The sequence below is a fragment of the Patella vulgata genome, chromosome 1, assembly GCF_932274485.2.
Source record: "Patella vulgata chromosome 1, xgPatVulg1.2, whole genome shotgun sequence".
Taxonomy (NCBI): Eukaryota; Metazoa; Mollusca; class Gastropoda; family Patellidae; genus Patella; species Patella vulgata.
Genome location: NC_065879.2, coordinates 39,491,520 through 39,506,469, shown reverse-complemented (window position 1 = coordinate 39,506,469; position 14,950 = coordinate 39,491,520). Strand labels below are relative to the sequence as shown.

The following is a 14,950-nucleotide window of genomic DNA, read 5'->3' as shown; positions in this document are numbered from 1 at the left end:
CTAAATCTACAAATGACTTTGCTAAACTTCCTCCTTGTAAGAAAGATGCTTAACAACTGAATGTATCTACCAACAAATACATCACATGACCAAGAAACAATGAAACTGAGTTAAAAGTACTCACTATGGTTAAAGCAACAACTGCTTAAAGAAATTCACTGATGAAGTTTAGAAGGTTAAAGTGGAGGTTCAAACGTGCTGACCAAAATGTGCAATACTAAAAACATTAAAAATTAATATACACAAAATTGTAAAATACTTTCTATTTTACCACCTGTAACACAAACATATATATACCACAAAAATAATAAATCAATCCACATAACCAAATATCAGTGATGCAGGACGGAGGGCCGGACAAGGACGAAAAACCGAGGTACTGTGTACACATTGGCGTACACGTAAAAGATCCCTTGACAGTAGGAATTCGATATAAGAGTAGGCCATAGTGCTGCACTCCGGGCAAAATTTCCCTCATAGCACACTGTATTGCATATGCCCATCTTCATTGGCCCAAGGGGAGGGGGAGGGGGTGGGGGTGGGGTGGGGGTGTATGGCTGAATGGTTAGCAAGTGTGCGCTGTATCATAATGTCTGTCATTGAGCCAACTGGCGAGGTTTCAATTCCCCGGTTGTAGGTGACATTTTTTAAGGAGTAGCGCCGCTTGTCCAACCTTGTGGGTTTTCTCCGGGTTCTACAGTTTCCTCCCACTGTTAAAGATCGCTATGCGCAAGCAAATTATTAAAATAAAATTGAACCATATGTTAGTCCCAAAATGACCTAGTTTGTGTTGAGTGGACTTAAACCCCATCTCTCCCTCTCTCTCTCTCATTAGCCCAGTTCGGAGCAGAACAGTAGGAGGTCAAACCCCATTTCATTTCATTTACATAACCAAAATCATAATCCATAAATAAAGGCAAGTCGTCATCGAGTAAAAACTGTAAGCAACTAATAATGAAATTTTTAACCTAACAAATAATACAGAAATAGAAAATCGTTTTAAAAGTAGATATACAACCCAAATCCAAACAGTATTCTCTAAAACCCAAACACCAGATTGCATCCAAGCAGGTGATTTAGCTGGGACTGGTTGTGTAATATTATCCGAGGAAATATTAGGATCGAATTGTGAAATTGAATTACCAGTAACAGTTATATCCGGAACAAAAATATCAGGTAACGTTAGTAACAAAAACAGAACAGAAGAATCGGATGAAATAGGCTACTTCAACCACGAGAACTTATTAAATTATAGCATCTGTTTCTAGTATAAAAGGATGAATAAAATCATCGAAAGCAAAAATATGAGAAGTTAAATCAGAAATAAGATTATCAAAACAAAACTGTTGTTGATTTGCACACCAATAAAATGAACTACAAGTAGATTTTCTGTGTTTTTAGGTTGATCGCCAATGAGAAGGTCAGTTAAAGGTCGAGTAATCCTAGCATAATCCTTGAAGCGTCTGAAACCTCCACAAAATCCCAGAAAACTACGTACTTCAGAAACAGATGTAGGAATCGACCAGGTTGTAAGGGTAGAAATTTTATCAGAGTCAGCTTTAATACCATCTTTAGAACTGATACGTCCTAAATATTTTAACGATGACTGAAGAAATTCACATTTTGGAGGCTTTAATTTACGATTGTGCTTCCTCAGCCGGGAAAATTGAACTACCAGTAGTGAAAGCGGTTTTACATTTATCCTCTTCTGCCATTTCAAATTGCCAATATCCACTTTTTAAATCTAACTAAGAAAAATATTTTGATCCATTTAAAGAATCCAAAATTTCGTCTATACGAGGAAGAGCATAAGAATCACGAACAGTTTTCGAATTAAGTTTTCTGTAATCTACGCAGAATCGTAGAGAAGCACCTTTCTTGCGTACTATTAACAGGAGAAGCAAATGGACTATTAGGTGGAAGAATAACATTGGTTTTTATCATGTCTTGGATTAGCTACAATTAAATGTATCGTGTGGCTGGAGTAAGGCGGAAGACAACAGTAGTTGAACCATTTCCATTATCTCTGGAAACATCGATGGCGGAATCCTACGTTGTCATTGTTTGAAAGGTGTTTCATCTGCTAGCTTAATTTCACCCGATCCGCCTATCATTAGCCTAAAAGTATCAGCAAGTTGTTATAGTCATTTTAACATGCTAGTAGCAGCGTCAAGGGCTGCCTCTGCGCCTTTCGGTGCTGTTGTTAGCCGCTACAGTAACAACTAACAAAGGCAGGGCTTAATTTAGTTTTTATTTTCTCAATAAATAAATCGGGACTTGGCGAAAACTAATTTTATTCCCATTTTTTGGGAACGTAAGTTCTCGTGAGTGTATAATGAGACCTATATACGTTCAGGGCTGAACTACTATAGCCTAGAGCTGAGCTGGCTGGAACCCGATCATTAAAAACGAAACTGAAAGCGAAACTTTTACCTTCGTGTTCGTTTCGTTATTGACGCTAAAAATCTTGATGTTAATGATTCGCCATTAATACATGTAAATTCGGGAAAAGTATGTCGAACGGTGTTAGAAGATTGTTATCTGTTCGGTGGCACGAAAAGCTCCGTTTGAATTCCAGTTTAACATGATTTGGGGTATTCTGGCGTCTGATGGTCACGTTTTTTGTTTAAAATTTACTGTCAAAATCGTGTACATCTGATTATTATTACTGGCGCCTGATGATGGTCACGTTTTTTGTTTGAAATTTACTGTCAAAATCGTGTACATCTGATTATTATTACATCAGTAACAGCTAAACCGTAGTACGTGTAATTGGTAGGCATATGTCATGTTCTTGTGTTAAATCTCAGTGCCTGTGTTTCAGCAAATTACCCCAGATATATGCTAAAATGACGCAAGAAACCATGTATCTTTCAAAAAGTTTTAAGCCCGAAAATATTCATATTGAAACAAAGCGTTATTTTACATCACAAGTAAATTTCCTTGCATTTTACATACTTATATTGATCATGCGTGATCCGGTTTCGGTAAGTATTAACACGGAATCGGTTATGCCGGTCGATTTCGGTAAATTCAGGAAATATAACGAATTATTACTGGTTAATAGAAAATCAACCAAATTTGCCTCAGAATAATAATACATCGATGTTGGTTGGTTATCTAAAAATAGATAACCAATCATAGCTTATTTTATATATTTTATGCAATTGATCGGGCGAACGGAAGCAGAAATACCAATATACACTCGACGTTTGGTGATTGATTTGAATTATCTGCCTGTTTTTTTTCGACTGGTTTATGTGACTGGTTTTTTTTCGACTGAGATATTTCACTGATTTTATTGACTGATTTATTCGACTGAGCTATTTGACAGGATTTATCGATATCGTCCTCGCAGGGAAGAATCTAACGCTTACCGTTTAGGCCGGGGATAGTGCCCCCCCCCCCCCTTTCCCCCACCACCCACAATCTATTGCTATGACTGAATTGAGTATATATGCTCATGGTCAGAGAGTGGGAGTAGAGCTATATGCTATCGATAAAACCTGTCAAATAGCTCAGTCGAATAAATCAGTCAATAAAATCAGTGAAATATCTCAGTCGAAAAAAAACGGTAAGCGTAAGATCCTTCCTTGCGAGGCCGATTTTGACGGTTACGCTGGGCGAGGCGATGTAAGCCCCGTCTCTTTCTTGTTTAAGTCCCTCCCATTTTATTTGAAGGTCGAGTTTAGAAAGGACTATTTATTGTAAATACACCTAGTGCTTTCCGTGGTCCTAGTGTGTGATCATCAATAGTTGCTCTTAACACTTCCTGAAAATTTCATGTCTCTACGACCACGGGAGGTACTAGCGGTACGAAAATTCAATGGCGACAACATGTACTCTCCCTGACCTGTTCTTCTACTGTGTACTCGGAGTATAAGTAGTCGATGAATTTCCCTATTTCTGGAATATAATGTCTAATATTCTAAAAAAATATATATGTTAATCCCTTACTGAAGTATCATTTAATTTACAAAATTTAGTGATGCACTTGTGTGAAATATGTAAACTTTTCCAACATAATTTTCCTGGATGCAGTTTTCCTTAATTTATTGTGATACCAAATGACAAAATAAAATAAGCTTACCACGAAAAACAAAATATAAAGTATAAAATAGTTTATAATGAAATAGTGATACATGTTGACACACAAAGGAATTCCATTAAATGTAGATCTTCACAACAAAAATATCAGATAATAAATTATTCTTCAGATAAGTCAATGAAATTTAGACAAAGTTAATTTGAACACAGTCTGACTGTTAGGTGATGCTGCTTAGATTTTAATGACTATAGCAGATTCTGTACTCAAATTATATAATTTGTTGAAGCCACCAGGTCAACCATGCATACCTGTCGACAAACTATAATTAAGAGTCATTCCACGCGAAAACTGCAATATCAGGCAGATGTTCGAAGGTGGGGGTCTGCCGATTGAGTTCATATTCACAGGGTTTGGTTGACCCATTGGGCCTACCCCCCAGCCAAAATCGCCGATTTCAGAAATCAGCCGTTTCCGAGATACGGGCCGATTACTTTTTTCGGCTGATTTTTGCCATTTTATGCCAAACTTTAGACATTTTTGTCGCACTACTACCGCTGTTTACATGATCCTGGCGAAATAGGTTTTGGTTGTCCGTGATAGTCGGGGTCTTACCCTATCACATTATCATGGTCACCCGGTTCAAGTTCATTTTCCGTAGGTGCCAGGAGACTACACATTTACGTATCTGGAGATACATGAAATGTACCCTATCTTCAGATCGCGATAACTCCACTGGAGCAGGGTTTGCGATAAAAATTAAAATCAATTTATTTGCAGCTCAACAAGTTCTAACAACATAAGAAATAAAATCGTTGTCAGCTAACTTGCCACAGTATGAAAATTCGTGTTGAAAGTTACCAAAAACTTCAGTTTTGATTGGGATACATTGGCTGATTACCCCTCGACCAGCCATCGTGATAGGACAAAGAATATCGATTTTTAAAAAAGAATGGCAAATAACCAAAATGAATGGCGAATAACTCTTTGCCATTCGAATGGCGAAATGAGAGTTTCTCTTAAGTGAATATATTGTTAACGCGCTTAAAGTAGATGCAAGAGACTTGGTGTAGAAAATTTTATGTACACACTGTAAACTACCAATGGATGTTTCAAAGGAGCTAAATCGCTAATATTTTGGACCTAGAAATTGACACAAATGGGTCGCAACGCATATAATAATGTAATGTGAATGTCTATAAACTGATTGACATTCAATCGTTTCTGGTTTTACTGTAATTTCTAATCAGTTATGTTCGGCGAAATACGCCAGAAGTCTCAATCGAATGGCAATCTCTAGCGTCTGGTTATTCCACTCTATACCAATAATATTTATTGCGCATGCTCTCCAAATAAAAACATGACGTCACCGTTTGACATGACTAGCGGAATATATCTAGCGGATATATTGCTCGAGGCAATTTGGAACAAATCTCAGACACGTTGTATGTTTGATACTGGTTGAGCTTCAGAACAGCATGGTTCTTTTCATTGGAAATGAGGCACAAATACCCAAAGGAGTCGGACAAACTCTAGACTAACTGCGTCCCCTTTATATATCCGACAAATTAATATTATTATGAACACATAGGCGGGAAGTGATAACGCCCTACCCCAAACAAATTGCAAAAGAAACCAGGACGTTTCGGAGAGCGATATCCCGTATCACATGACACTGATGAAACATATGCCCGAAACACGTCGCGCTAGAAACCTTTTATTTAAACAAGCCAACAGTGAGGTTGATGTCCCCCGCCGAAATCCCGAAATAAATAGATGACACACATTAATTAAGTATGGGTTTATCTTTTTCAAAAGTATCGACAAATCAAATTGCTTATCGCTCTGCAGAACATGTTCATTAACGACCTTAGTCAAGGTATTGATGTAATAAAACTATACACCAAGTTTCATCACTCTCACTTAATTATAACTAAAGTTATCATGTCCCAAAGCATCAACCAATCAAATTGCTTATCTCTGCTTACCCTAAGCAGAGAATGCTCATATTCGAACACCGTAAAGGTATCGACCTAATAAACACCTACATTTGAACATTCTAGCTCAATTAGAAGGAGAGTTATTGTAATAGTCCTCTGCTTTTTTCGAAAGGCGAGGGACAATCACAACGATTTTGCACTGATTTTACGTTACAGTACTTTTAAATGTTTTATCCATTAGTCATTTTAAAGAAATTTCGATTTTTGAAAAATTGATGATACATTTAATGATCGATGACCGAAAACTGACACACAATCCGGAATTGCTCCAGACCAAAGAATCGTGGAATTTCAGGCACTTATTTAAAGTAGCCAAGTCTCTAACTCAATTTCATCCAAAGTCTTCGACAATGAAAATACGAATTATTTGTAAATTTAAATCAACATTAATGTTGTGATCTTACCGGGAAAAGGTGGGCTTCTGATATTCAATATTTAAGACAAAATAAAACCATAATGCGTTTTGGCACCATTTGTAATAAAGGGCTCGAAGAACGAGGCTAGACATATTCCTCAAATCATGTCAAACGGTGACCCATATTCTTATCTGGAAAGCATGCGCAATAAATACTATCAGTGTAGACTGGAATAACCAGACGCTAGAGACTGTCATTCGATTGAGACTTCTGGCGTATTTCGCTGAACAGAAATGATTAGAAATTACAGTAAAACAGAAACGATTGAATGTAAATCAGTTTATATACATTCATATTACATTATTATATGCGTTGCGACCCATTTGTGTCAATTACTAGGCCCCAAATATTAACGATTTAGCTCCTTTAAATAGAAGATGTCTAGCGTGACATATGTTTCGGGCATATGTTTCATCAGTTACATGTGATACAAGATATCGGACTCCGAAACTTTCTGGTTTCTTTTGCAATTTGTTTGGGGTAAGACGTTATCACTCCCCACCCATGTGTAAATAATAATATTAATCTAATATATAAACCGCACAAATTTAACAAATACAAATAATGTACATGTTATTCCTCAGGTAGACAGACATTGAAAGGACCAAGTGAAGGAGACGCAGTTGGTTTAGAGATTTGTCCGACTCCTTTGGGCATTTGCGCCGCATTTCCAATGAAATAATCATGTTGTTCTGATGCTCAACTAGTATCACACATATATCGTGTCTGAGATTTGTTACAATTTCCATACATCTCAACATTTACAGCTTTTTGTTCAATCTATAAATGCCTAGATTCCTACAAAATGTTTTTAGTCAAGTGAAACAAATAAATTCATGGGCTAAATGGAACAATAGAACAAGTATCCTTAATGTCGACAAATACGTAAAACTATCAAATAAGAAACTTTAATGATATGTTTCAACCGAAAGGTTCGATATATGCATACTACAATCAAGTTAAAAAAGGAGTTTATGATTTATTGTCATTAAAGATCTATGGGTGGTTGGTTAACAATGTGTAACTAAAAACAATGATATTATCTTTATTGCCAACATTTCAATGTACCTAGAATTTTCTACACCAAGTCTATTGCATCTAGATGTTAAAAGCGCGTTAACAGTATATTCATTTAAGAGCAACCAAGCCATTCCGGGATCAATATACCACATATTACAAGTCATACCGAACGGAAAGAAATGACGATTAATTAAAATTTCACCATTTTGGATTTCATTTTGCCGGCCATTTTGAATTTCTATCATCAAGAATTCTCGAAATTAAATTTTTGAGATTATCTCTGCCCTATTATTACCAAATTAATGTTGTTGTTTTTTTGTTTTTTGGGTTTTTCTTCTATTACCAAATTTGGCAGTTATTTTGAAAGAAATGCCCGCCACCAAATGACAAATACATTTTTCAATTGATGTTTGTCAAATTCGATTTTTCAACACATCTCGCTTGCATAATCTCTCTGTGTTTGAGGAATTTAAAAATAAATTATTTATCCTCCCACCACTTAAAGACACTGATTACGAGATATCGCCCTCAGATAATTCCTGAAGAACGCCAAATTGAATTCTGTTAATAATGTCATTTTGCCTTGGCCGATTTTGAGTATGATTTTGTCTGACATATTTATCATTGAACCAAACTGCATTGGTTTCTTTTGCAATTTGTTTAGGATAAATTGTAGCCCGTAAAGCGTTATACCAAGAAAAAATAAAACATTTTGTTAAGTAAAGCTATATGACCCCATAACGTGGTAGTTTTTATGGCGTCATAGTTGGGACCCAAAATGGCGCCTGTAAATGAGTTGTAACTTTCCCTATACAGGGCTTTGGTCTTGCTAAGGTGGTGACGTAGTTCGGTCGCCCTGGCCCGAATGCCATTTAGATTCAGAGAGATGCACTAGGTCACTCTAACATTCTAAATTTAGCAGTCCTTACCCTTAGTGTGGACAATGGCCAGAACATGTTGAGGTTTGTTCACTGGGCGACCCCCTTTCGAACTGCTTGCGGTCCGTTCTTGCCGCATCACATCACTCGCGCAGAGGAATAGTCCCTAATTCCCCTGTATATTTTCAAAGCCGCCCTGGACTTTCAGACCACAAGTTATTCCGGGCATAGAATATACCCCAACGATCAAAGAGATTTAGCGTTATAGGTTTATAAGGACCCGTAAAATGACAATAGAGACTTTTGGCAAGGGGAATTTTCCCCATCCATATCACGTGATACGTTCGTCAATGTAATTTTAAAGTTTTGGCAGATTTTCTCGCCGCGTACGTAATCGAGTAGCTGATTTGAGCGTAGTTCTATTACAGCATGATCTCAGTTATCTACCATCAGTACTAGTCAAGTGCCTAGTCTACAAATTAGTCTCGACAGTCACTGAGCTATTAAAAAAAATTTGTCGAATCTTATTAAAAAAATCTCCGACTTCGATTCAGCAGCAATGCTTGGTTTCACTAATGTATCATTTCAGAAAGTTTATACCCCTTTACCATAAAATCACATCATTTACAGATTTGCAAGGTCCCGCCTCCCTAAAGCGTAGATCAACCAGCATGCAGACAGACATGACAAATATGAAAATTCCGAGAAAAACTCATCAAAAATATTGATTAAATTCCAGTTTTTATCATGGTTAAAATCACATCAAATATACACCTTCGTGTTCTAGGATACACATTCTAAAAGTAGAAAAAAAGACGGCAAAAAGGCGACGATGTATATGGACCTTTTCCGTATGAAAGCTGTTCGATACGTGCTGTCGTGTCTGTGTGCCGTATCACGTATGAGAAATACACACACATTGATGACGGCACAGGCAAAGTCGATAAGAATACGCAATACGAACCGGGAATTTATGCTTGTCAAAAGTCTCTATTGCTGAACCATGGACCTAATATATATATATTTATAGCATGGCTTTCATGAATTAACAGGTTTAAACTTCTCTATATGATTTCTACTAAAACTAGTGTAAACCAGCAAAAGAGTGCAATAACATTGAACATGTCTAGTTATTGCACCGTTAAGTCCACCTAATCTAAGAGGGAAAACAATCTGCTTATTCAACGATAAGAAGAAAGGAAGATTTCCCGTCCATGTTAAAATTTGGTGTGTTCCCACTTAGCCGGCAGACTGTTAATCCTTTGATTGATCTTAAAACTATAGTCTGTTTAAAAGTAGTCACTCAAGAACTGTTCACTAGTGTTCAGCGTTAATAAGCTCTAAATCCCTCTAAGTTGAATAAAATGACAGTATGCCATCCTAATATTTACAAGTTCATTAACTTAATAAAACATGAACAATCCTATGTCGAAATCACCATTTCACAGATATTATTTGGTGGTACCAAAAGCCCTCGAGTTAAGAAATATCGACAACTCTATACAAGAATTGAACATTTGAAAACACAGTTATTAAATGGCTCTTTAAGTGTAAATCGGTATGGAACAAATATTTCCTATTTAGTGGGGCTGTTAAATTATTGTTATGTTGTAAGGCATTTATTTATAAATTATATAATGCTATTTAATAAAAGTTAGTGTAAATTGTAATGCATTTTTATATGTGTAAACCATTTAATGTTATTTAATAAATATTAAATTTGTTAAAATCAATATATTTTTATATGTGTAAGCTATTTAATGTTATTTAATAAAAGTTAAATTTGTTAAAATCAATACAGTTTTAGTCTTAAAAAAGATATGGACTATAGTTTATAACACCATTGTTCTAGGATTAGCTCTGGATTAGCGGCAAAATTTGACATCAAAGCCTGCCGGCTAAGTGGGAACACCCCTAAAATTTGTATTATAAAGCCCATGGCTGTACATAATAGTCTAGACAAACTGTTATTTGATAAACCTAGCCAACCATGACAGGTGTAACATCGCATTATCCCTTTAACAAGCGCATTGTCTTCTATTTATCATTAATTAACACGCTCGACCTTATCAAACGTGATAATGGGAGATAAACGGGTTACAGATCTAGTGGCCGGAGATTATTAAGCGTAAATACAGGACATTCCAGCCAACACTCGGCAAACCTCAGCAGATTTCAGTACCCTACATCTAGCCTCGGCTGTATGACGAAGTACGCCATTGGAACTACTTTCAAGTTCCCGGATTACCAACGCCTTTGAGATAGTTTTATCATACAAATATTTTGAAGTCTGAAGCTGTTTTTCTTTCAAGTTTATCCGATTTTCTTCAAACAAGGAAAACTTTGCACTGAAAATTCTACACACGCTTCGAACGACGCAATTTTGATAACTTCTTTTTAAAAGCGGCAAATTTTCCTATTAAGTAAACCGTTGCCGCGTCGCAATTGTATAGGCGTAGGTACATATCACTTATCGTCATATAGCCGAGGCTAGATGCAGATTAATGAAATCTGCCGAGGTTTGCCGAGTGTCCAGCTAAGCCTGTACTGTTGGCTGATTTGTGTTTAACGTCTGCTTCCAACATGATGGATATTTGAGACAGAATTTAAGAATCCCCAAACATATACACTGTGTTTAATTAAGAGTAGATACTATATCCTTTTGCTGGCCAAATGTCAATTTTATCAACAGGATAATTCGAAGTGGGTCAAGCAAATAACTATATCGCAACAGGTAAGATAAAAATAACCCTTTTTACCTCCGACATTCTGTTATATATACTGTATTTAAATAAACGGTAATTGACAGCCATGTGTGTTTCACTTTCTGAATATAGAGTATTATTTCGTTTGCATTCACATTCATGTTTGTATTTTTTATTTAACAAAAAAATGTTCAGGGCTTCTAATACATTCGTTCAGGCTGCTTAGGCGGGGATATGGTTCATGTTTTAAGTTTTTCTTTATTCTTAAGTAAATATTAGGTGGGTCATGTACATTAAGGAGATTGTATGTTCCATACATTACAATTGCAGTGTATTCATTTCAACCAGGGATGTAAGTACATGTGCAGATAGGACATCCAGTTATTTTTTTTTATTTTTTTTTACGTTTTTGCAATACTGGTTGATATATTTTAAGTGAACTCTGCTACAAGTTTATCTCGTATAACTAGTATATAACGTGACATGTACTCTAAACCCACGGACGGCCACGGACGCCTTTACAGAACGGTAAAATGAAACAGATTTTGAAAGCGTCCAACTGGATGGGTATTCAGATTTATACGTCTGGCATTCAACACAGAACACATAATGTTCTTTACAATGCAATACTAAAGGTTCAAATCCTAACAGATGTGTACGTCTGCCGTTCAGCACTGAACACATAATGTTCTTAACAAAGTAATACTAAACGTTCAAATCCGAATAGATTGATACGTCTGCCGTTCAGCACAGAACACATAATATTCTTAACAAAGTAATACCAAGCGTTCAGATCCGAACAGATTTATACGCCTGGCGCTCAGCAAAGAACACATAATGTTCTTAAACCAAGTAATTGAGTGTTCAAATCCGAGCACTGGACTCGTTCCGCAATAAACACAAAAATGAAACAGATTTTGAACACTATAACGCGTCCATTTGCGGTTTACTAACACTAAGTGTTCAGTTTCATTCTACTGGATTAATTACTGTTATATAAAACCATAATTAACGCAAGAAAAATAGTCGATTTCTATATCTTACAAAATATTATCTGGGCAAAAAAGAGAAAAAAAAGGTTTTATTCAACAATATCCCCCCCCCCCCCCGTGTCCTCCAATTGCCCCCAAACAGTTTATTTTACATGTTATCATCGCAAATAAAAATCCCACAGAAGGTATTTTCCGTTATTAGTCTAGGTACTTGTAAATGTAGCTGTTCCCCCTTATAAATGAGTGACCTCTCTCAATTTCTGAACTGTCATATTCCTGAAATTAGGAAAAACGAAAGTCTAAATAAAAAAAACAACATACACTGCTCTGTGGCTGACAGTTAAGGCAGGTATCCACCGCGCCCGTAGCCAGCTCTTAAAATTTTGTGGGGCTACGGATTTTTTTGAAGGGACTGAGGATGTGGCCGCCTAAGAACGCTCCTAAGAAATCATTATTGTTGGCAAAATATTGGGGGGGGGGGACTAATTCGATTTTTTTTTTGAGGGGGGGGGGGATAGCCCCCCGTGGCTACAGGCCCGGATCCACCCAGAGCAACAGCAACATCGACAACCAAATGAAGCTGTGCACTTTAGAACGACATGGCACAACCAGTAGTGTGCCCAGCTCCGTGTAGCTGTCGCACACAGTGAACACTGGCCATTGGTAATATTTTGTATGAGGTACGTTGCGACAATGATTTTCGCGTGGTTTAGACCAGATTAATTATTGATGAAACGCAACTTAGATGAAAATCAATGCGGTTCTGATACTACTTCTATTTAGAGAGGTTGGAGGGTGGGGGGAGCAAAGGGAGCCATTGACCACGATCTCCATCCGCGCTGCCAGAAGACCTCCCGCTATACAAAAATATAATAAATTTATTTTTTATTATTAAGTTAAAAAAAAACCTGAAAACTTTGTATTAAGGTCTTATTTCTTGGATAAACATTCTTAAACAAACGAGTTTCTATTTTTTTAAAATGTTCTATTTTTTTCTTTTACCTTGTTTTGTCCGAGTATTTTAATACTGACTAAGCCAGAAGTTCCCTGGACTGTCAAGGCCCCATATTTCTTAGTTTGTACCGCAACGCAATGTTAATATCCGTTCCGGATTGCTGGTCAAACAGTAATTTGAAAATACTGTACGGAAAATGAATTTTGTCAGTACATCAAGAATTAAACTAAACTTACACCAGTTACTTGTACAATGCCAATGGATTCTTTTTTCAACGCATCGTTTTGAGTTTCGCTCTCAATAAAGTTGATGACAAAAAGGCCCGCCAATCACCTTACATCTGAAAAACGTGATTCGAAATATAACTGTAAATACTTTTTAAAAAATGAATTCAAAGTGTCATTGAATCAGTACATTGAACTAAAAGAGCTGTAAACGAAATTTTCTGCAGGCATAGAAACACTGATGTACAGAAATACTTTACCAGTTTTATTTAGTAGAAGCTTAAAGCGCACCGGATTCGGAAATTGTGTTGTTTCTTTTCATCTACCCCTTACAAAATTCTTCAGTGTTAATCTTCTTCATGGGCGGTGATGGAACAGGCCATTCTGAACATCAGAGACACGCTACCTGCGAAAAAAAAAGCCAGCTACCATTTAATTTTCGTACGTTAGTTACGTACGGGAACAGGCTAAACATAATACTGTAATAGTAGGACTCTACCGCTAAAAAATGACCAAATGCATCAATACTAAATACTCATTACTGATGACTGCAAATAACGTGTGTGTGTTTGTTGAGGGGGGGGGGGGTAAACTAAAAAGTTGAAACAACAAACAGTTTGTGTTCTTCTTCTGAACGCGAGGTGTTCCTCTTCTGAACACGTGGTGTTCGAAAAAGAACTCGCGTGTCGTAAAACTAGAAGTTCTAGAAGGGAGATGACTATGTGGCCATCCTTATATAGGTTATAGCCTACCTACAGCTTCCCCGTTTCTTTAAGGATGTTTTGAAATTAGGCCCACTTGTTCTAACACACTTAAAAATGTTCGCTTTCCTGTATTCATACAATAAAATACATAACTAAAGAAAAATTGCCTTCAGTTACAGATGTCTTACTCTTTGAGACGCCAAGACCCAAGAGACGGTAACGGTTGAAATGGTTTACTGTAGATTAAAAAACTCAAAGAGGAAAATAAAACTAAATTTTATATTGCAAAACTTACCGTTAACAAAGTGTCTATGCTGAAATTCACCAATGTACACTGATTAGTGATTCAGAGATGTATTTAATTTCTTACATCAAAATACGTACAATGGCGTCTTAGGTCGTCTTTGAAAGTGGGCACGTGACTCTTAATGCATGCTCATAAAAGGCATGTTTATGTGAACGGTGTGACTGTTTGTCTGAACGCCAGGCGTTGGGGCAAGCAAATACAACGTTCACAAGAACTTGACCTTTAACAGTTTTTTCGCAAGGCACTTTCGAAAGGTTTTAATGGTATTGCTTTGACGGGCATTCTGTTGATAGACTACCTCAATGGACGTATATTAACGTCATTTGGCTACCTTTTGTAGAATACGAAAAAAAAATCCTTTACTTTAAAAAACAAATAAAACTATATCTGGTTTTCTTAATCAAATATTAAAACTGCATACTTGTACTTTTAATAATACAAAATACAAACTTCACATACATGATAACTGATATTTTCTAGGTAGTCATGCAAGTTAGTAGATTTCTTTTATTGTGCCACTTTCAATGCGATACACTTGGATGATGCAAAATTTGAAGACGTTATAGCTGCATAGAAACTTAGACAGTATAATTGCTGCTCTATATCATAACTGACACTACTATAATTACTACAATTAAAGCCCAACTAGGATTTCACAGTGGTTATTCGATGCCTCTACTAGTATATAAATGGAAACATTCTTT

At 36.5% G+C, this 14,950-nt stretch overlaps 1 protein-coding gene and 1 long non-coding RNA gene across 2 annotated transcripts in view; one reads left to right on the top strand and one right to left on the bottom strand.

Annotated features, from left to right (window-relative positions):
- Positions 1-10,965: 10,965 nt before the first annotated feature.
- The window catches only part of LOC126813061 (receptor for retinol uptake STRA6), a 39,900-nt gene continuing 35,915 nt past the window's right edge, over positions 10,966-14,950 (top strand). The window contains exon 1 of the mRNA XM_056102529.1: positions 10,966-11,093. The gene's annotated coding sequence lies outside the window, so the exon portion shown is untranslated. The remainder of the gene's footprint in view (positions 11,094-14,950) is intronic.
- On the bottom strand, positions 12,196-14,330 carry LOC126813253 (uncharacterized). The gene is made up of 4 exons (XR_007676607.1): positions 14,235-14,330; positions 13,496-13,641; positions 13,248-13,351; positions 12,196-12,332 (listed from the first exon to the last, which is right to left on the bottom strand). It is a non-coding gene; the product is annotated as an uncharacterized LOC126813253 (long non-coding RNA).